We start from the raw sequence: 20,334 nt of genomic DNA on the forward strand, positions 1-20,334 counted from the left end.
AAAAGGCTGGCTGCCCCCCACTTTAACGAAGGCATCTATTTCAGTTTTACTGAAGAAAGGCAAAGAGCCTACGGCCTGTGAGTCCTACAGGCCCCTGTCTCTCCTAAATGTAGATTTTAAGATTTTGGCAAAACTACTTGCAATTCGGCTCGAGGCCGTTCTCCCACAGATTATCTCAAAGGAACAGAATGCACACGTACGGTGCTAAGCACAATTTTTTCTGCTTATTGTCCCACGTCTCCTGAGGTGATCATTTCTCTAGATGCAGAAAAGGCCTTTGATGGGGTTGAATGGGATTTAACTTTTTGCTGTACTGAATAGGTTTGGGTTTGGAGAAAGGTTTGTGTCTTGGACCAAACTTCTTTATACATCCCCTCAGGCTTCTGTCAACACCAACTCAGTTCGATCTGAGTATTTCCCACTATGCTGTGGCACTCGAAAGGGATGTCCTCTTTCTCCCCTTCTCTTTGCTTTAGCCATAGAACCTCTTTCTGTTACTCTGAAATCCCTCTCTTCCTTTCATGGAATTATCCATGCAGGTGTTGAACTTAAGGTATCCCTGTACGCAGATGACCTTCTTTTGTATGTAGTTGACCCCATATGTAGTCTTCCTCCAATTTTATCTGTCTTGGAAAAATTCAGCTCTTTTTCTGGCTATAAAATTAATTTACTCAAGAGTGAATGTTACCCTGTAAACTCTTTAGCGTTAACACTTGAGCAGTCTGACATTCCTTTTAAGCTCAGCCCCTCGGGGTTTAGGTACTTTGGAATTAACATTACATGAACTTTGCCTTTACTGTTTTCTGAGAATTTTGCCCCCCTGGTCTCACAATTTGCATTAGATTTCCAGAGGTAGAATTCACTCCCACTGTCACTAATTAGCAGGATTAATATTATCAAAATCAATGTGCTACCCAGATTTCTCTTTTTATGTCAGTGTATCCCCCTTTTTCTGCCCAAACAGTTTTTAAGTCCCTGGACCAGATGGTTTCTTCTTTTTTGTGGAATGGAAGAGCCCCTAGACTGAGGCTCTCTTTATTACAACAGTTTACCTCTAATGGGGGTCTTTCCCTACCAAATTTTTTAATGTACTACTGGTCTTCACATATTCATAAGCTGACCTACTGGCTAAATTCACCTGACCTGATTTGGTGTAAACTTGAAATTCAATCAATTTTTCCATATTTTTTCACCTGCCTCCCTTATCTACTCATCACTGAGTAGTGTTGCTTCAAATCCCGTAGTGCTCTCTACACTTAAGATATGGTTTCAGTTCAGGTTGCATTTTGAATTCATATCCCCCTCTACCCCCTCTAATTTGTAGACTTGTAATTGTTTAACTAACAATCTTGTCAACACAAAGTTCCAATTCAATGCAATCCAATTTTATTTATGAAGCACTTTAAAATACCCAGCACAGGAACAAAGTGCTGTACAGAAAATTAGTTAAAAACAATAGAATAACAGAAAACAGCAAAAATATAGAAATAAAATTAAAACAGCCCTATATTAAAACAAAAACAAGATAAAACAGCATCGAATCAGCTATAAACAACTATTTTCTTAATTCTTTTTATTTTAACAAAGTTCTTTATTTGGAGCACATTTCTACAAGAAAGATAAGTTACCGCATTTAGACCATACGACGCACTGGATTTTTGAGGCGCATTATGTGATTGGCATGGGTCTGTGACCTGGGGATCATGTGTTATTTTTGAGTTTAATGAATATCATGAGTTTTATTCGTCTTTCTTTTTTTTCTTCTTTTTTCTTTTTACAGTTTTTATTCATTATCAAGAAAAGCATAAAACATAACAAGCAAACAAAAAAGAAAGGAAAAAAAAAGAAAAGAAAAAAAACCCAAAGGGAATATATTAAAGTCATTATATACCTGTACAAATACACATATGGGGTAAAGAGGAGAGAGGGAAAAAAACCCTCCAAAAAAACCCTCCAAAAAAACCACATTTTCACTCAATTACCCACAGATTTAGAAAAAGAAAAAGATAAACTCCAAGAATGAATTGGTGTCCTTTACACTTACTTCCTATTTAACTGAGAACATCTTAATCGCAACCACCACCCCCTCAACAGTTGGGACAAATCATTTGGCAAATAAGAAAGCAAAGGGGACCAAACATTGAGAAAGAGACCCTCATTTCCTCCTAAAATAGCAGCAGTTCTTTCGTGAGGAATAACTTTAAATAATTCTCTGTACTACAAAGTCACAGAGGGAGGTTTATCCTTAACCCAATTAATGAGAATACATTTCCTAGCTACCAGCAATTGTTTGTCACATAATTTGCGCTGCAAGTGATTCAATGTTACTTCTTTTGAGGGTAGGCCAAGAAGAAAATACCCAGGGTCCCTTTGAATCAGATTGTTAAAAATATTACTTAGTTCTTGAGATATGAAGCTCCAAAATCTTTTGATTAATTTACATTCCCAAAAGTAATGAAAAAAAGTACCAGTTTCTTTTTGACATTTACTATAAAAATGGGAAATATGAGGTGCAATCTTATGCAAGACATTAGGAGCTATATAAAGGCGATGTATGATTTTGTATTGGGTTTCTCGCAAGCGGTTGCAAGTAAAAGTGGAACTACCTATGTTAATGGCTCCTTTCCACTCCTCTTCGGTATATTGATTATTAAGATCTCTCTCCCATTTATGAATAGCACTCAATCTGTTGCTACTGAGAATATATAGGAGAGAATAAAAAGCTGAGATAAAATGAGTCTTTTTGCTTAATAAGAAATGTCTCAATATAATCATACAAAACTATTTCTGAAGACTGTGGAATTTTAGAATGAACAAAGTTACGAACCTGGAGAAAGCCAAAAAAGTGGTCTCTAGGAATATTAAAATTTCACTGCAATTGCTCAAAGTTCATCAGTGTGTTGTTTTGATACAAATCGCCAATTACCCTTAATCCCTTTTGTGCCACTTATCGAACATACTGTGAGACATTCCTGGAACAAAGTCTTTGTTTCTCAGTAAAGGAGTCAAGAATGAAGTGCAATCTTCTCTACCCAACCTTTTATGCATTTCCCCCCAGACCCTTATTGTATTATAAATGATTGGGTTATTCTTAATCCCCATTTGTAATATTGTTTTTTTGTCACAGACAGCAAAGCTCCAAAGGGAATAAGGTAAAGTGGACCAAGAGTCTAGGTGAGAGTGAGAATTTAGATAAGCATGTAGCCACTCCCATAAGACACGGCTATGACATGCCCAATTATAAAAAAATAAATTTGGTAAGCCTAAGCCTCCCCTATCTGTAGGCAGTTGTAGAGTTCCAGTCCTTAATCTAGGTTTCTTGCCAGGCCAGATAAATTTTGAAAAAGCTTTTTCTATATCGCAAGAAACTTTCTGGGTGATCAGTAAAGGTAGCATTTGTAGGGGATATAATAAACGCGGGAGAATACTCATTTTGATTAAGTTCACACGCCCCATAAGAGAAAGCGGCAATTATTGCCATCTATCTAAATCTTTTTTGATTTTATTATAACTGGTGATAAGTTCAGTTTCCATAAATCTTTAAGAACTGGTGGAATGTTTAGCCCAAGGTATGTAAAGCCACTGGGGGACCATTGAAAGGGATTAGAAATATCTGGCAAAGAATTAATCTGATCACCCAGCGGCATGACTTCTGATTTCCCAAAATTAATTCTGTAACTCTTTCCTGTGACTTTCTGATAACGATACAACAGGCACCTTCTCTAGAAATTCCCGCATCTTCCCATCTGTATTACTACACTCTGATGAGTATAAGTGTATATAGAACTGCTTCATAATTCGATTGATATCCATTGTTTTATAATGCTTGACATGTTTATTATCAAACAGTGATGGTATAACGTTTGTATCTGTCCTGCCTTTTGCTATTTTTGCTAAGAGACGGCCAGGTTTGTTCCCAGATTCATATAATTTATGCTTAGCAAAGAAAATTGCTGCCTTTGCTCTTTTAGTCAGTAATTGATTTAAAGCTGAGCGGGCTGCTTCTAATTTCTTAAGTATAGTTTTGGACCTGGAGATTTTAAACTGCACTTCTAGTTTTTGTATTATGTGCTCTAAATCGAGTTGTTCTTTCATTGACGCCTTTTTCTGCACTGTGGTGTATGAGATAATACTACCCCTAAGATAGGCTTTAGCAGTTTCCCACAATAAAGATGGGCTTACATCTTCCGTTTTATTAGTGGTCATAAAAACATTCTACTGTTTAGTGATATACTCAATAAATACGGGGTTACTCAATAAATAAGGATTCATCCTCCACGAATATGGCTCAAAATAAGGTGGGTGAATATTTATACTTACTACTGAATGATCAGATAATGGACAAGAACTTATTGAGCAGCCTTCCATCCTATCCATCACCATCCTGGATGACAGGAGCAAATCTATTCTTGAGAAACTCTGATAGGGGCAAGAAAAAAAAGTGAAATCCCTATCTGTGGGGTGAGCTACTCGTCAAGAGTCAAAAATTTCTAGAGCACAACAAAACTCTATCAGTCTAATGCTTTTTGGCGACAATTCACCCCCTGGTGGAGATTTATCAACCCTAGGATCAGGAACACAATTAAAATCACCTCCCAAAACCAAATATGGGGAAGCTATGGCTGAAACATGGGTTAAGAGATCGGGAAAAAAAGAGACATCTTCTGAATTTGGACCATAAACACATCCTATCAAAATAGATTCTCTAAATAAGAAACCAGATATAAGAATGTAGCATCCTTCCTTATCTTTTATGACTTTTTCTATGGTTAAAGGCAGATTACGATGGATAAGGATGTCTACTCCTCTGCTTTTTGTATTATATGATGAGTAAAAAACTTGGCCAACCCAACTTCTTTTTAGTTTTGAGTGATCCAAATCATTTAAATGAGTTTCTGAAAGTAAGGCAATTTGTGTTTTTTCCTTTTTCAAGAATGAAAGAGGTTTTTGTCTTTTAACAACATTATTCAGCCCTTTAACATTTAAAGAACTTATTTTAAGGTCAGTCATATCAGCGCAACCTTTTTTGTTATAGTTTCTTTTCCCCCTCTATTATAACATGATGTGTGGGAAACCATTTCTCGGAGTGCGCTACTGCAAATAAGCAAATAGATGTTTCCATAAAAGGGAATGCGGGTAATTTTAGATACATTATATAGACACAAACATGAAAAAAATAAAAATAAATAAACAACAGAAACAATAGCCACGCATATTAATGATAAAAAAAAGGAGAAAGACAACCCCTAAAACCCCCCTTCCCTCCCCCAAAAAAACGATCCTGCAATCCATCAAAAAAGAAAACTTGGTCTCGTGAAACCAAGCAAGAGTCACTGACAGAGAGGCGAAAAGAAAAAAGAAACAAAAATTCCCCTCCAAACTCCCGCATGCCACCGAGAGAACCAGCCAACCTCATTTATATTTCTAAGTTGAACATGTTTTACTTAATAAAGTCCGTAAGAAAAGACAAATAAGAAGGGACGGGACAATTGAGTCATTCCTTAATAAGTGTACAACTTCCAGTTCCAATACACCTTAGCATGGGCTGGGTATCCTTAAATTAAGAGTATGTCTAATATTTAAGTGTTGTAATAGAACTAATCATATTCAATCAATTGCTGTCGGTGTTCAATTTAACTCAAATTGTCCAAAAAAAGCAAGAGCATCTTCAGATTTACAGAAGGAGTAATTTTTCCCTCCGTGGGAAAACTTTAGTATAGCAGGATAGCGTATATAAAAGCGCATACTTTTCTGGATACTCCTGTTGCCAAATCTTGTCGAATATGAATGATCTGTCCATCATAAGTCAGGGGGCCATTATCTTTAGCTGCAGTGAGGATCCTAATCTTGTCTACCGGATTATGCACCTTAATAATCATTGCACGAGGGTGATTAGGTCTTGATAATCCAATGGACCGATGGGCTCTGTCGATTTTGATTTTCCCCTGTTTCGTTTGAATACTCAGCAAAGTTGGTAGCCAGCCTTCGAGGAATTTCACCGGTTCACGACCTTCAGTGCCTTCCTTTAAGTTCAGAATTACAATGTTGTCTCTTTGGCTCCAGCCCTCCAAGTCTAGACATTTTTCCATAAGAATATTCACTTCGTCTTTCTTAATCATTTATGGTTGTGGTGTGATCTTCTCCTGGTTCCTTGTTTCCCCGTGTGTGTTGCTGTGTCAGTTGTGCTGCCCCACCAGGCCTGGAGAGTCCCTGCCTTGGAGCCAGCTACACCTGTGATAATCACTCACCTGTTGCTGATCTGCTAATAAAAAGAGCTCTGCTTAAGAGGGCAGTGGAGCAGCAGTTGGCGTGGGATTGTTAGACTAGAACTATGGTTAGTGGTCAGCTTGTATTTCCTATAGTTGTGCAATTTATTATTTTTAAGCAATTGTATGAATCTTTGTATTGATGTACTTTTGTTAATTTCATACGTACAGGTGTTCCACACACTAACCCCTGTGATTGTAATGCTGTGATATTTTACATTAGTCTTTACCATTGGCTTGGCTCATCTACTCCCGCTGAGTTTGCTACAGTAATAGTTAATGTTTTATTTTTAGAAGGGTGTCCAGTTTTTACAATTTCTTTAGGTAAGCCAGGACCAACATTAAGAAAAAAAGTCATTAAAACCATTTGCAAATTGTTTTATGTCCCTGATGAGTGTATTTTGTGTTTGAAAGTTATTGGGATATTCCAATCTTTTAGTTCCTTTATTTACAATATCATTTAGTACTGTCCACACTTTTCATATTTTTTTATCTAAAAGTTTACTGAAGTAATTTATTTTACTCATTCTTATAATTATTATAAATTTATCTTATACCTTTCATAAGTTTGTTCAGCATCTATTGTTCTTCTTGTACAACAGATTATTTTTCTTACATGCGTTTGTTAGCCATGTTTTCAGTTTTCTTTGCTTTATTCACCAGGGGATAGCGTTTATTGTAAAGAGTTAATATTATAGATAAGAAGTTTACATATGCCACGTCAACATCTTGAACATAGATCTTTCTCTAGTCTTGGTTGTTACACTGTTCTTTAAGGTAGCCGATTTCTTATGCCTAAATTATAGTATTTACACAATTTTCATTTCATTTACTCCCTGCTGCTTTCCACCTCTTCTCCCTCTTTTGTCTCTTTCTTCCTGCAAGTCTCTCCATTCCCTCAATCTGGTCCACATCTCATCACTCACTATACTTTTTCTACTCCCTCTCTATCACTTCCTCCGTTCCCTTTATCTCTCACTCACAAACGCATGCATCCATACATGCAAGAAAACATAATTTATTAGCTCACCTGGATAAGAACCATGCAAAAAAAAACTGAAAAAGGTTTTTGTCCGGAAACCCACCATCAAAGTACCCATTGTCTCTAATGTCTGCAAATAAGAATAACCAGAACTCCAGACACTGGCTGCGAAGAAAATGCCACCAGTATTCAATTCTTTCAATGGAAGTACTTCCTCCCTCCAGGTAACTCTCAAAGGTGTCGTAAAGAGCCATGGGCACAAGGAAACACTGAAAGCCTATAACATGGCCATTTTCAGTTCCAAGATCACCTCTTGCAACTCTACACCACTGCACCGCTTCTACGTAACACTCCCCGATCAATTTCAGATTACCAGTTGTTGTGTATGCATTAAGACAGGTTATTTTTCTCGACAAACCATCAACACTCTCATTGATTCAGATGCCATATGGTTTCAGTTTGGCGTAGGAGTACAGGTGCCAGATGAAGTTCAGCCCTTTTGAAAAATAGTTCGCCTTCGCCTGAGACGTCTTGTGTGCCTCAATGCCACCCCTCAGGGATCCAGCTCATTCAACACCAAGCACACATCCTCTTTCCTCATGCGTAGTCAATGTTCTCTGCATTTAGCGTATATCCATCAGTACGCGTGAAGCTACCAGAGTACTGCAACTGGTTGTCAATGAATTCAACCAAGACTTCCAGGTCAGAGTACGCTTTTGTGACGAGTGTGTCCCCTAAGAACCTGCGCTAAGAACTCTCTTCAGATGTCTCTCACTTTTATAAAACTTGTGTGTACTGCCAAGCACTGCAGTACACACAAGTTTTATAAAAGTGAGAGTCCAATCTCAAAATTAAAATCTACTTACTTTTTAGCCTTTTTATTAAATACTCTTAAATTTAAATCAATCAATCAATCAATCAATCTTTATTTATAAAGCACTTTTCATACAAAAAAAATGTAGCACAAAGTGCTTTACATGGTTAAAAGCAGCCCCCCCTCTCCCCCCCCCACCCCCCCCCCCACACACACACGCACACTTAGAAAGTAAAATTGGACTTTGTTGACCTCAGAACTCTACACGTAATTTATAAAGCAACAAAAAAATCTTTGGCCCACAACATTTAAAACTTGATCAGGATAAAGACCAAATCGTGATGACCTGAGAGAAATCCTTATGTTCAGCAAAGCTTCAGATGAGGATTTCTTCCATCTTGGTCTTGCCAAACCACATGCTGGTGGTTTTCACAAATATTTAAAAGACTTCAATACCATCTACAGTTTTTCAACATGGAAGCTACATGCATGTTTTATCCTGTTTTACTGTTTTATTTCTTGTAGATTTTATCTTCTTGCCATTTAAATATAAAACAGAGGCTGCTTTGATAAGACTCAGAGAATCTCAGTTAAAATAAAACAATAAGAAAAACATTAACATGAAATGTACATCTTTTTTTCCCTTCTTTTCCCCAGAGTTGGTGGGGCAGATGAAGGCTCGAGTAGGAGACTGATAAAGTCAACTTTTTATATATATTGTAAATGTTGCAGTCACTGCCATCCATTTTCTTCCAACAAATGACGACTTTGCTATGATTAAATACTGTCTGCATTTTTGTTTTGCTTTCATTGAGTCTCTAACATCATAATTTACAATATTTGATAGGATGTTAAAAAGTGAAAGTCATGAAATCTTGTGTTTAGCCTCTGACCCAGAATGTCACAGAAGAAATGGAGACTCATCAAACCAGGAAACATTTCTCCAATCTCTTATTGTCTAATATTTGTGAGTCTGTTTCCTCAGTTTGCTGTTCTTAGCTGACAGCTGTTGTAGCCAGTGTGGTCTTCTGCTGCTTCTAGCCCATGTGCTTCAAATTTTGACACGTTGTGCTCTCAGTGATGGTCTTCTGTATAGTTTGCTTTTAATGAGTAGTTATGTTTAGCCTCTGCTGCTTTCCTATCAGCATGAAGCCGTCTGGTCTTTTTGCTCTGACCTCTGACATCAAGAAGCTTGTTTCATCCAGAGAAGTGCTGCTCACTGGATGTATCGCTGAGTTTTACATTCTTTTGTGCAGTTTGCATTAAGTTTATTTAATTTCTTCTCTTTGATTCACCACTCACTCTTTCAAGTTGTTTTCTATCTCGGTGAATCACTGAGATTTAAAGAAGGTTCCACACAAGCATGCCCTGATCAAGTCCTAAATGTTGTGGGTCAAAGATTTGTTTGTTGCTTTATAAATTACGTGTAGAGTTCTGAGGTCAACAAAGTCTTTACATTTAAGAGTATTTAATTAAAAGGCAGAAAAGTGGGTTTTGGTGGTTCTGTTGAAGTGGTTTTATTTATTAATTCTTAAGTCTGTTATTTATCATCAGTTTATCAATGATAGAATTTGTACAACTCACAAATAGTATGAGTTTTGTTTGCTCATGTCCAGTGTTAGTTCATTATAGAAAAACCAAGCCCTAAATTGATTTTCTAGTTCATTCAGAAGTTGTTCCAAGTTACTTCCACAATAACTTTGTGTCATCTGCAAACAATATGACTTCTGTGTCTTTGCAGTTACTTCAAATTAAGACATGTTAACACAAACACCTTTACCCTCATTTATCTCTCATGGCCCTGGTGCCATCTGTCTGCATTGACTTGATAATTAATCAGAGGTAGCAGGGTGTGATACAGGAACTCTAAAAGACACATTAGCGTATGTTTAGTGGTCACTGGCTGAACTGGGTGCGTCTCTAATTCTGAATAAGCCAGAAGGGGCCAGATGCATGTGTCTGTGGGTTTATGACGAGCGTTGATGTGGATCGTTAGCCTTGCTATTGTTGACATTGACTTATGTGGGCGATTTAGTGTCAGACACTTTTACAATGTAGAGGTGCATTTCAAAGGTGAAAGCTACCATTTGCTATCTTATAAACTCCAAATGTTCTCCACATGATCAAAAATATCTAAATTAGAGGTGTAATTCATTATTTGTGTGTAATATTGGTATGATTTGGCTTATTTTAAAACATTTTGAACTTCAGGTTTCAATACTCACTGAAAGAATACAGAACGTATGCAAAAATATATTTAAAGAGCAGCTGTATTTGCTCTGATACATTTGAAATTATAAATTATGTGCACAAATCTTCTGATAATAGAAAGTAAATTAAACATCGGTGCAAAGATCAAACTGGTTGCTTGTCTGAAACAACCAGAGCAGGAAGTTAAATCAAAATCATCTAACACAGATCTAGTTGACAGCAGAACAAGCTAAACTGTTCTCAACTCACCAGTGAGAAATATCCATAAAATGATGATTTACACCAGCTGCAGCTCTCAGTCAGCAACTCAACAGGTTTTGTTTTCTTTACAAAATGAGATTTTTTTTACATTATATATTCCATCATGTATTTCAAACACATGAGTAAAGATGTGTTTATTTCATTGATTTAAGTGTATTAAGTGTTTCATATTTTATGAAGTGTGAGCTGAAAGGATTTGGTAAAGCTCATTTGTATGGCTGCTTTCTAACTGTACTTTCTTTTTTCAGACCTGAGAAACAGCATTTTAAAGAAATGTAAATGATGCCAGTTGGTAGAAACAGCCTCACTGGTTGTAAAGAGACTCACAAAAGATGAAGCTCAACACCCCACATTCCTGCCCACACCCACAAACGTCCTTAAAAGCCCAGGAGAATTGCTCTTAAGTCTTAATTCACCTTCCTGCTTGGTTTGGAGCTCTTTCATCAGAGATACTTATTCCAGCTTTCCTGCTTTAATCACTGGGATTTCAAAGATGGAAGATTATGGGATGCACTTTTCTCCAGGTATGTACTCAGCATTGTTGCCTAGTGAGCTAATATGAATAGAGTTGGCTAACCTCTAAGACAACTTGCAAAAATACTCTTTTACTCTGTGTTGTGAGTCCTGATGGCAGAAGTCACCATTTCTCCCTCCACAGCTGAACAGAGTCCACTTTAAATCCTTTTTGGTTTTAAAGAATGTACAAATATCCGACTTCTTTTTTTTCTACTTTGTGGGAAACTTTTGTGTTTAAGATTCATTGTGTTGATGCTCAGTCATCAGGTAAGTAAATCCCTGAAGGTTGATTCAGTTCACCTGGATGTAATGTTTTCAATGGGAGAAATGTTTTGTGACTTCTTCAGTCTGAGACCTTTTGGGATTTAAGACTCATCATTTAACCTTTGTTTATTTTTTCTGTTAGAAAATCAGTCGTTCAAAAACATATCAGCAACTGACCCGTGTGGACCATATAGACTTGTTCTTACTTGGCCTCTTGTGTCTTTACCCTCACAGACTCGTGGAGTTCAGGCAGCGGCCCTGAAGGGAGTCTTTCCTTGGAAGAACTCTCTACATGGGCAGAGACTGCTCTAAAAATGGAGATTAACAAAAAGACTACTGATACCTCTGAGGCTGTTTCCATCTCAGTCTCAGAGGAGAAACAAGATTTTGCTGTCCCAAGAAGGCAGGATGGCAACATCACTGCCACTCTGCACCATCCCAGCACTGCTCCAGAAAAACCTAAAGGAAAGGCCCGGGTGGTGTTCACAGAGAGACAGTTGGATATTCTTGTCCATCAGTTTAATGTGAAACATTACTATGAGCCAGGAGAGATGAAACAGCTGGCAGAGATGACAGGTCTGACCTACAAACAGGTGAGTGTTTTTCAATTTACTACAACAATTGAATTTTGGGTCCATTGTACTCATTAAATGTTTTCTTCTATCTTTAGGTAAAAACCTGGTTCCAAAACAAACGGAGTAAGTTTAGGAGGAGTTCACATTCTCAGTATGTGAATCAGGGCATCCCACTTCATGTAAGTATCTCCTATTATTAAGCAGAATTGTTTATGATTCTGTCATTATCTGGGGAATTGACTGTATTTAAAAAAGTGTAATGCCAATAATTTAAAACAACTATTCTCGTTTTACTGACAGTCCCCTTGTCCCCTTCAGTTTCAGGGAGAGAGACATCCCCCGTTCAGGGAGCAGTACACCCAGCACCAGGTAAATTCAATGAGAATGGGTGCAATTAATCAGGCCCACTATTCTCATGGTGTGGGCAATTCTGCGGCTGGACCTCAATGGACCCTCCCCGACTCCCCTCAGATGTTTGGCTGGTCAATTCCACCAGGCAACGGGCATCACGAATACGACACAGCTGTTCAAAACCCAGCAAAAATGGCCACTATGATCAATGCAATGGGGCTGTGAGTACTCAGACTGTTCTCATTGAACACAAGATGGATACGATCTTGGAGAAGCTCACGGCTCTTCAACAAGAAATAAACAGACCTGGTGACGAGTGACAGACATTTAGACTGTCTGTGAAATTGGAGGCACCAAACCCAAACATCGTCTCTCCCCTGCATACCTGTTACCTTTTTTTCCTCTTGTCCCTGATGTACGTATTTTCACTGTCTTTTTGTCTTTTTGGTTTCTTCCTGGTGCGGCTACATCCGCAGCCCCAGGACACAGGAATTTCACTGCATGTTGTACTTTGTATGACTGTGTATTTGACTAAGAAATTTGATTTGAACACCAGTTCAGCACTGAATGGAATATAAACAACCCTGGACTTTTGTTATTATTATTATTTTTATTGTCTTCATGTAGCTCAACATAGAGTCTCAGATTTGATCGCTTTCAGTAAAAGGGGAGGGGGGTATTCAATATCCAATGGATTTTAGAAATATTAGAATTCAGTAGGCTCCAGCTATTGTAAATAGTCAAAATAGCCAAAATACATACTGGGATATCAGAGAAAACACCATCAGAAATTCTGTATATAAGATTAAGAGATGAATTCATCAAAATGTGTTTTGTTTCATTTTGTTGTATTTGTTGTAAAAAAAATATTGTACATGAAGAAAATTCTCTTCCTTGTGTGTGAGAAACTGTAAATAAAATATTAGTTTCACCCATTCAAACTGAACTTTCTACATGTCTCCAAACCTTCTGTCAGAGACTGAACATCCAAATGTTTTAGAGACTTTAGACCTCTATCTTTCCATGTTAACTTGAGCTACAATCCTCTATATTCACAATCAAAGTATGAGACAGTCAATCTAAAGAATCTGGAGCTTTCAAATGGACCTCAAAGATTTTCCCAGGAATACCTCAAATAACAACCCTACCTCAGACTTTGAATACTTAGTTTTAAGAAACCTGAGATGATACAGTGGAAAGTTTCTGTCTCTGTGATTATCTTCCTTAGACTCTAAATGTTGGGTTTGCTTTTAATTGTTAACAAGTCTGATGCTGGTGACTTGGTAGTAAAGCTCCAAAAACATTTTATTGTCACCTTTTCTACTCTCTGCTCTGTGACTACAGAGTCTTGAAATGAAACGTGCAATGTTATTAAATCTTCCCCTTACTGAACACCTGAAGTAAGCTCAATTAAAGTGTAGGATGCTGCTGATGGCCATGTATGTTTGTACCAGGGCTGTGTTGGGATCTGTCAAGGAATGTTACAATGGGGCATGGTGGCTGGAGGTTGCCAGGTTCTTGACTGGGAAGCGTACCAGCAACCGGGTGTCTTGCAGCAGGAGCATGGTGGTGTCCAGCAGAGCCTGAGTGGAGCTGTCAGAACAGCGAAGCTGCAGGAATGAAAAATCAAGTCAGTAAATGAGCAGCACTGAGTCTAATAATCCCTGTAATGTTGCCTTTGAGAGTTTCTGAAAAGCATTATGCCATGAGGTGTTTTTTTACTCTCCTGAATTTCATCAAGCAAATACAAAATTAACACAGATTAATGAATAAATCGTTAACTGAGTGAACATTCAGCTCTTGGATAAAACAATAATACACCAGATATGCCCGACACATAATAATACTCTGTATCTGAAACTATGACAGGCAGGAAGTCATTCATGCCTGCTGAAATACTTTGAGTTTACAACCTAAATATTACAGTAAATATTGGTGTGTTCAACTACAGTGCCGTCAGCCACTGAAGAAATTACAGCCAGAATTCCTGCTGATGATGTCACATTTTCAAGAAAATAACTTTTATTCAGAACATGGTCTGGCAACCTTATTAGTCACACTTTGGTAGCACCAGGTTGGATCTTCTTTTGCCTTAAGATCTTGGACACTCGTCACACCAGAAAACATTTGTTCAATCTTCAGTCTGTTTGAACTGTAGCTTCAGCTTCCTGTGTTTAGCTGACAGGAGTGGTACTTGGTGTGGTCTTCTGCTGCATCTTGTTGATGTGCATTCAATAATGCTCTCCTGCACACCTCCGTTATCAAAAGTGGTTATTGTAGTTTCTGTTGCCTGTTGTAGTTTCAGAGAGCTTAGATCAACAGGCACACACTTCTGAACCTGCACTGCTGCACTAAAACAAAGACAGTTACAATATCTACACAGTGCTAGTCTATATAAGACAATGTAGGGATCTGACGCTGACTTTGTGCTTCTAGCTCGAGTCCAGCCTGATTAATCAGAAGAAGACTGACTTTGGAAATAATGAACAGTAGATGGCAGTAACAACACCACTGATGCAGCTAGCCTGCCAAACCCAAAGAAGAAGAACATGGCAGCAAGATTTCTGAAAGATTCACTCACTTTTTAACAATCACATCAAATACTGTAGATCATGATTGTAAGAGGCCTGTCTGAACTTAATATACAGATTTCATGCTGTTGTTAACTGTGTGATTTCTGATGGTTATGTTTAAGAGGTTTGTATTGAAAGTATTTTGTGATAGTTTATGGTGGGTCACGTGATTTGGGCGGTATTGATTGCTTATTTGAGGCACCTGTTCATGCAGTGTCAGTTAGAGCAGAGAGCATTGATGTGTGGCTTTGTATTTTGGGATTGCTGAGTTTTTGGTTCTTTTGTGTGCTTTGCTTGAGATTTATTTCCCTTAGTTTTCTTTTGTTGCCAAACATTTAAGTTCTTGGTGATTTGCTGTTTTGGGGAAGGCGTCACACAAGTATTCAGGTCCAGTCTCACCTTATGAGCAGCTTTTCATTTGTTTCTGAAGTTGCAGAAATTTGCCAACAAAAATCCATCTATGGAAGAATCTCTACATGGAGCATGTCATCAATGATGCAGAGGAATAAAGTCAGCAGATATGGATCCAGACACGGAGGTAGGCCCTGGCTGTTAAATGATTGCTGAAGTGAAGTTAGAAGCTTCATTTACTGGTGGATGTGCACAATAAGCTGCCCTGTTGTTAATAGATGAGATTCTGCATACATGTCCTGTTTGGGGCTGTTTGTCTGCAGGAGGATTCTTTGATGCTGATTGCTGAGAGTTGAATGTGTGTTGGTATTTAAAAGGAATATTTTAATAATTCACATCTGTGGTTTCATCTTTTTGTTACCTTTATTTTTTTGAGCAGTCTATATTCACATTGGTTTTTAGGAGGGTTGTTTTCTTAAAGCCTACTTTTTTTTTTTTTGTCAATTTCTTTCTTTCTCTCCACAGCACCTCACAAGGAAGGCACCCACCCACATCAAGAGCTGCTCTATGGCCACAGACTCTGGTCAGGAGAAGAGATTTTCCAGTGCCTACTCTCCTGGGTTCAGTGGGTGAAGTGGAACAGGTACATCCTAATGCAGTTTATGAACACATGACTGGTTATCATGTCTTCAACTCTCACTGAGCCTGACATCAGTGTGGTTGTTGATGCTGCAAAACAGGATGGTTTAATCAGATGCTTAAAGCCTCAGCAACAAACCACCTGCTCCAGCAGAGATGCTTAAACCAGTTTTGTCTTTTTAGTCTGTGAAGCTGCAAAAATGGCAGACTGGAAGACTCTGCTGGATTTCATCAATCTGAATCTCTCAGAATCTCAACAGGTATGTACTCAGCATTGTTGCCCAGTGAGCAATGTTGAAGTGAAATCTGGTGGCAAATTTTAGGAATGCAGCCAAAATGCAGAGTGTTTGTATGATGCTATTCTGTATAAGAGTGAGCAATTTAGCCATTATTTAATTACTGTTTTGGTATCATTCAATGTTCTAAAGTGACTTGTGCCAAAGCATAACAGTAAATATGCTGACCCATGTGGACCATATAGTTATAATCATTCCTTCTTTCAGGTGAAGACTTGTTTTCAGAACTGAAGGAGGAAGTTTAGGAAAACCAGCACATGATATAGAGAAATGTCAGCACTGTGGCTCGACAGGAGCAGGTCCTGCCTTACCTGAACACCTTTGTCAGTGATGGAGCTTCCTGTTTGTATCCAAACACTGGGTCAGTAAAAGAGGGTGGGGAAGTAAAGAAAGGCCACTTCCTCCTCGTGTTGGTGTAGCTGAAGTTGTAGAAGTCAAAATTTGCACAGTACTGTGTCAATATTTTCTCCTCTTGCCTTTGGTGCAGTTTATCCATCTAGATTATTTTGGTATGGACAACCCACTTTTGTAGTTTTCTCTGAGCTCTGTGTCTCTGAAAAGTAATGTTTCCATTCTAAAGAAATCCAGACTGTGTTACAGATCTACTGACCTTGTAGGAATTCTTTTCTTTCCTCTGAACTACATCTGCTAACGATATCAGTGTCCTGGAGGAAGCACGTAAAGGCTTTGAACAAGAAGCTTGACTTCATGACAGGCTTCATGCTTCTTTTTAGTTGGCAGGTGTAGACACTGCACCAGATTTCTGTTTTAATAAATTCATGCATTTCAATAATATTTGGGACTAGAAAAGGTGGCAGTCAAGAAACAGGCAGTGCTTCATTTAACAAAGTCAATATTTATAGCAGAAAAGATGCAGGTCTAGATCACTGGACTTTAAAATATTTCTTTAAAACCCTGGACTAACCTCCAGCCTTAAAACACGTTTAGCATGAAAAGATTAACAGGTGTAATTAAGACATGTGTGCACAAAGTCTTTCAAATACAGCCTCTGTCATGTCAAGAAACATGAACAGAACATTTAAAATGGCCGTCAGATAAAATCCACAGCAAACCTGATATGCTGCCAGTGCCAGCTAGCTTCCGTGTTGGAAAAACACAGATGATGTGGAAGTGCTTTAAATTTCTCTGGAAACCACCAGCATGTGTTTTCACAATCAGACCTCCACGCATCATATTTCTGCCATGTTGTTTTTGAGACCAGTATGGCAAAAATCCTCATCTTGAGGCTCCAGAATGAGAATTCAAAAATAAAAGGGGGCAGTAACAGCAGCTACAGCCTTGCTAACATGCTGTTAGCAAGGCTCTCCACTTTCTGTGTAGAAACAAAACACATTTTCATCTCTTAATGTTATATACAAATCTCTGATTTTCCAGTTTGTGTTTTGGATAGACTAAAATGTATTTACAATAGCCAGAGTCGACTGAATCCAAATATTTCTATAATCCAATGGATTAAAAATAAAGGACCTAAAATTTACCCTCACTTTTATTTACTGAAAGAGATCAAATCTGAGACTGTTATGTTGAGCTACATGAAAAACAGAATAAAATTTAATACAAAAAAGCTGATATACATTACAATATCTGTAATAAAAGGAGCATTAGCTCAACCCAAATCTTCACTTAAGTATGGAAGAAAATGGACAATACTTAATTAGTAGAATAGACCCAAACTTCAAAATGAATTCAGCTTCGTTCTAGTAACCTTGAAAAAGAGTCATCTGTTTGTAGGTCAGCGGACAAGAGTTTTTTATCTGGCTGTCTGAGAACAGCCCCCGGGTCCTTCCTTTGACCACCTTGGTCTTTCCTTCATTCTCACACGTAGTGCTTGTGGCAGTGTTGTCATCCTGGTTTCTTGGGACAGCAAAACCCTGTTGTTCCTCTGTGACTGAGCTGGAAACAGCCTCAGAAGTATCAAAGGTTTTGTTGGTCATCTCCATTTGTAGAGCACTCTCTGCCCATGTAGGAGTTCTTCCAAGGGAAGACTCTCTTCAAGGCTGCTGCCAGAACTCCACAAGTCTGTGAGGATAGAAAGATGTACTGCTTTTGACTACATGTGAGTGTTTTTGACATCCTGGTTTCTTGGGACAGCAAAACCCTGTTCCTCCTCTGTGACAGAGCTGGAAACAGCTTCAGCAGTCTCAAAGATGTTGTTCCTCGTCTCCTTATTAAGAGCACTCTCCATCCATGCAGTGAGCTCTGCCATGGGGAGACTTCCTTCAAGGTTGCTGCCAGAACTCCACAAGTCTATATGGTCCACATGGCTCAGCTCATCTGTGTTGCCATGAGTCACTTTAGAAAAGCCAATTATACCAGGGTAAACTGCTGAGTGGATTTTAAAGCCTAGAGGTGGTGTAGGCAAGAATGCACAGGACTGAAAGAATAATTTGTTTTTCCCCTCATTGATCCACATTCATTGATTCATCATTTAGAAAGAAAGTAAATGAGCTCTACTAAAACTTTCCACCTTATCTTTCTGAATATTCATCATTGTTTGCAATTTATCATTTTAACCACTGATGTCTGAAGAAAAGAACGTGTAATCTCACAGATAATGACCTGTTTGTAGTATTGGGCGGCAGGTTCTCCATTTCTTTATACCAGTGATATCAAAGTGAGGCTGCAAGAGGTCATTTATAAATTTGTAATCAGCTGTGTAAGATAGACTGGTATCACCTGCATATTAACTCACCTCCACATTTACTGTGAGAAATGGCCACTAATGTGTGAGTGGGTTTGTTTCACAACTGCTGTGAGCCAGTGGCTGTGATTGGGCTGGGTTCACTGAAGGCAGGTGTATTTTATTGCACTCTAGTCTAGTCTACTTATACTCCAGACTACAAGTACTGCTGTTAGTGATGGCCAAATGAAGCTTTCTGAAGTGTTGAAGCTTGTATTGGCCAAAAGTATGAAGAGCAGCTTGAATCTACAACTTGAAATGAACTGCTTCATTATCATTGCCCAGTCACAGCTTCTGTTTAACATCATGTGATAATTCTGTCTGATGTCAGGCTAACGTTGTGGTGCTTTGAACCTGTATTTTTCTGTGTGACACAATGTTATGTCTGTTTCATTAATAAATTTGATGAATAAACTTGTTTAAACATGATTCATGGTGTGGTCTCCCTTCACTTGTGATTTAACATTTGTAAACATAACAGACCAAAAAAATACATTATATATAATAGTGAATGACACAATCCTATTATAGGTTGGGAGTATGCTTCTGCTGTGAGGCTGCTTCCCCACGTGCTTATTTAATTCACCAATGGACCAGCTTGTTTATACAAAATACACTTTATATATTATGATATATTCCTTATGTGTATTTTTGGAATTGGAGACTAAATTGCTCATAGTGAAAATTCGTATGAACTGGTGACATGTGAACAAAGCATAAAGTTCTTCTTTATTTGGGAATAGGCAGAACATCCTCTCTTCCTCCATATCTGTCTGTCACAGTTCTGGGTCATTTCACCCAGCATCTTCAGTTTCTTGTATTTTGGTATTTATCTGTATTATGGTTTATGTTCTGATTCTTTAGTTATCCTGTTTTGAATTTTATAATCCTGTGTTTCAGTTTATGGTTTTGTTCTCAGGTTTTGTGTCTTGTGCCCTCGTGTTTAGTGTAGGTTTGGTTCAGTGTTCAATTTTGCGGCTGGACCTCAATGGACCTTCCCCACCTCACCCCAGTTGTTTGGCTGGTCAATGCCACCAGGCAAAGGACATGAATTCAATCCTGTTGCTGGTATGAATGTACGACACAGCAACTCCGGACTTCACAACACAAGCTTTGAAGGAGCAAATTAGAGCGTTGCCAGCAGCTAATGCTCCTTTAATTACAAATATTTTAATGTATATCAGCTTTTGTATTAAGTTTTAATCTTCTTGTCTTCATGTAGCTCAACATACCAGAGTCTCAGATTTGATCTCTTTCAGTAAATAAAAGGAACTGGGTGAATTTTTGGCCCTTTATTTTAATTCAGTCGACTCTGGCTATTTTAAATACAGTTTGTTCAATCCAAAATACTTACTAAGAGACAGAAGAGCTTCAACAGCATTCCGAGGGAGGCGGGGGACATTGAGTCCGAATGGACCATGTTCAGCGCCTCCATTGCCGAAGCTGCTGCATTGAGCTGCGGCCGCAAGGTGGTTGGTGCCTGCCGTGGTGGTAATCCCCGAACCAAATGGTGGACACCAGAGGTGAAGGGAGC

The 20,334-nt window shown here is 38.3% G+C and overlaps 1 long non-coding RNA gene and 1 pseudogene across 2 annotated transcripts in view; both read left to right on the forward strand.

The window, feature by feature from the left end:
* Window positions 1-20,334, forward strand: part of LOC146511209 (uncharacterized) — a 65,255-nt pseudogene that overhangs the window by 38,319 nt on the left and 6,602 nt on the right. The gene's annotated exons all lie outside the window — the stretch shown is intronic.
* On the forward strand, window positions 14,810-20,147 carry LOC146511213 (uncharacterized). Its single transcript, XR_014876063.1, has 5 exons — window positions 14,810-15,351; window positions 15,690-15,807; window positions 15,987-16,063; window positions 16,307-16,460; window positions 19,753-20,147. It is a non-coding gene; the product is annotated as an uncharacterized LOC146511213 (long non-coding RNA).

This window comes from Neolamprologus multifasciatus, chromosome 9 (genome assembly GCF_963576455.1).
Source record: "Neolamprologus multifasciatus chromosome 9, fNeoMul1.2, whole genome shotgun sequence".
NCBI classification, from domain to species: Eukaryota; Metazoa; Chordata; class Actinopteri; order Cichliformes; family Cichlidae; genus Neolamprologus; species Neolamprologus multifasciatus.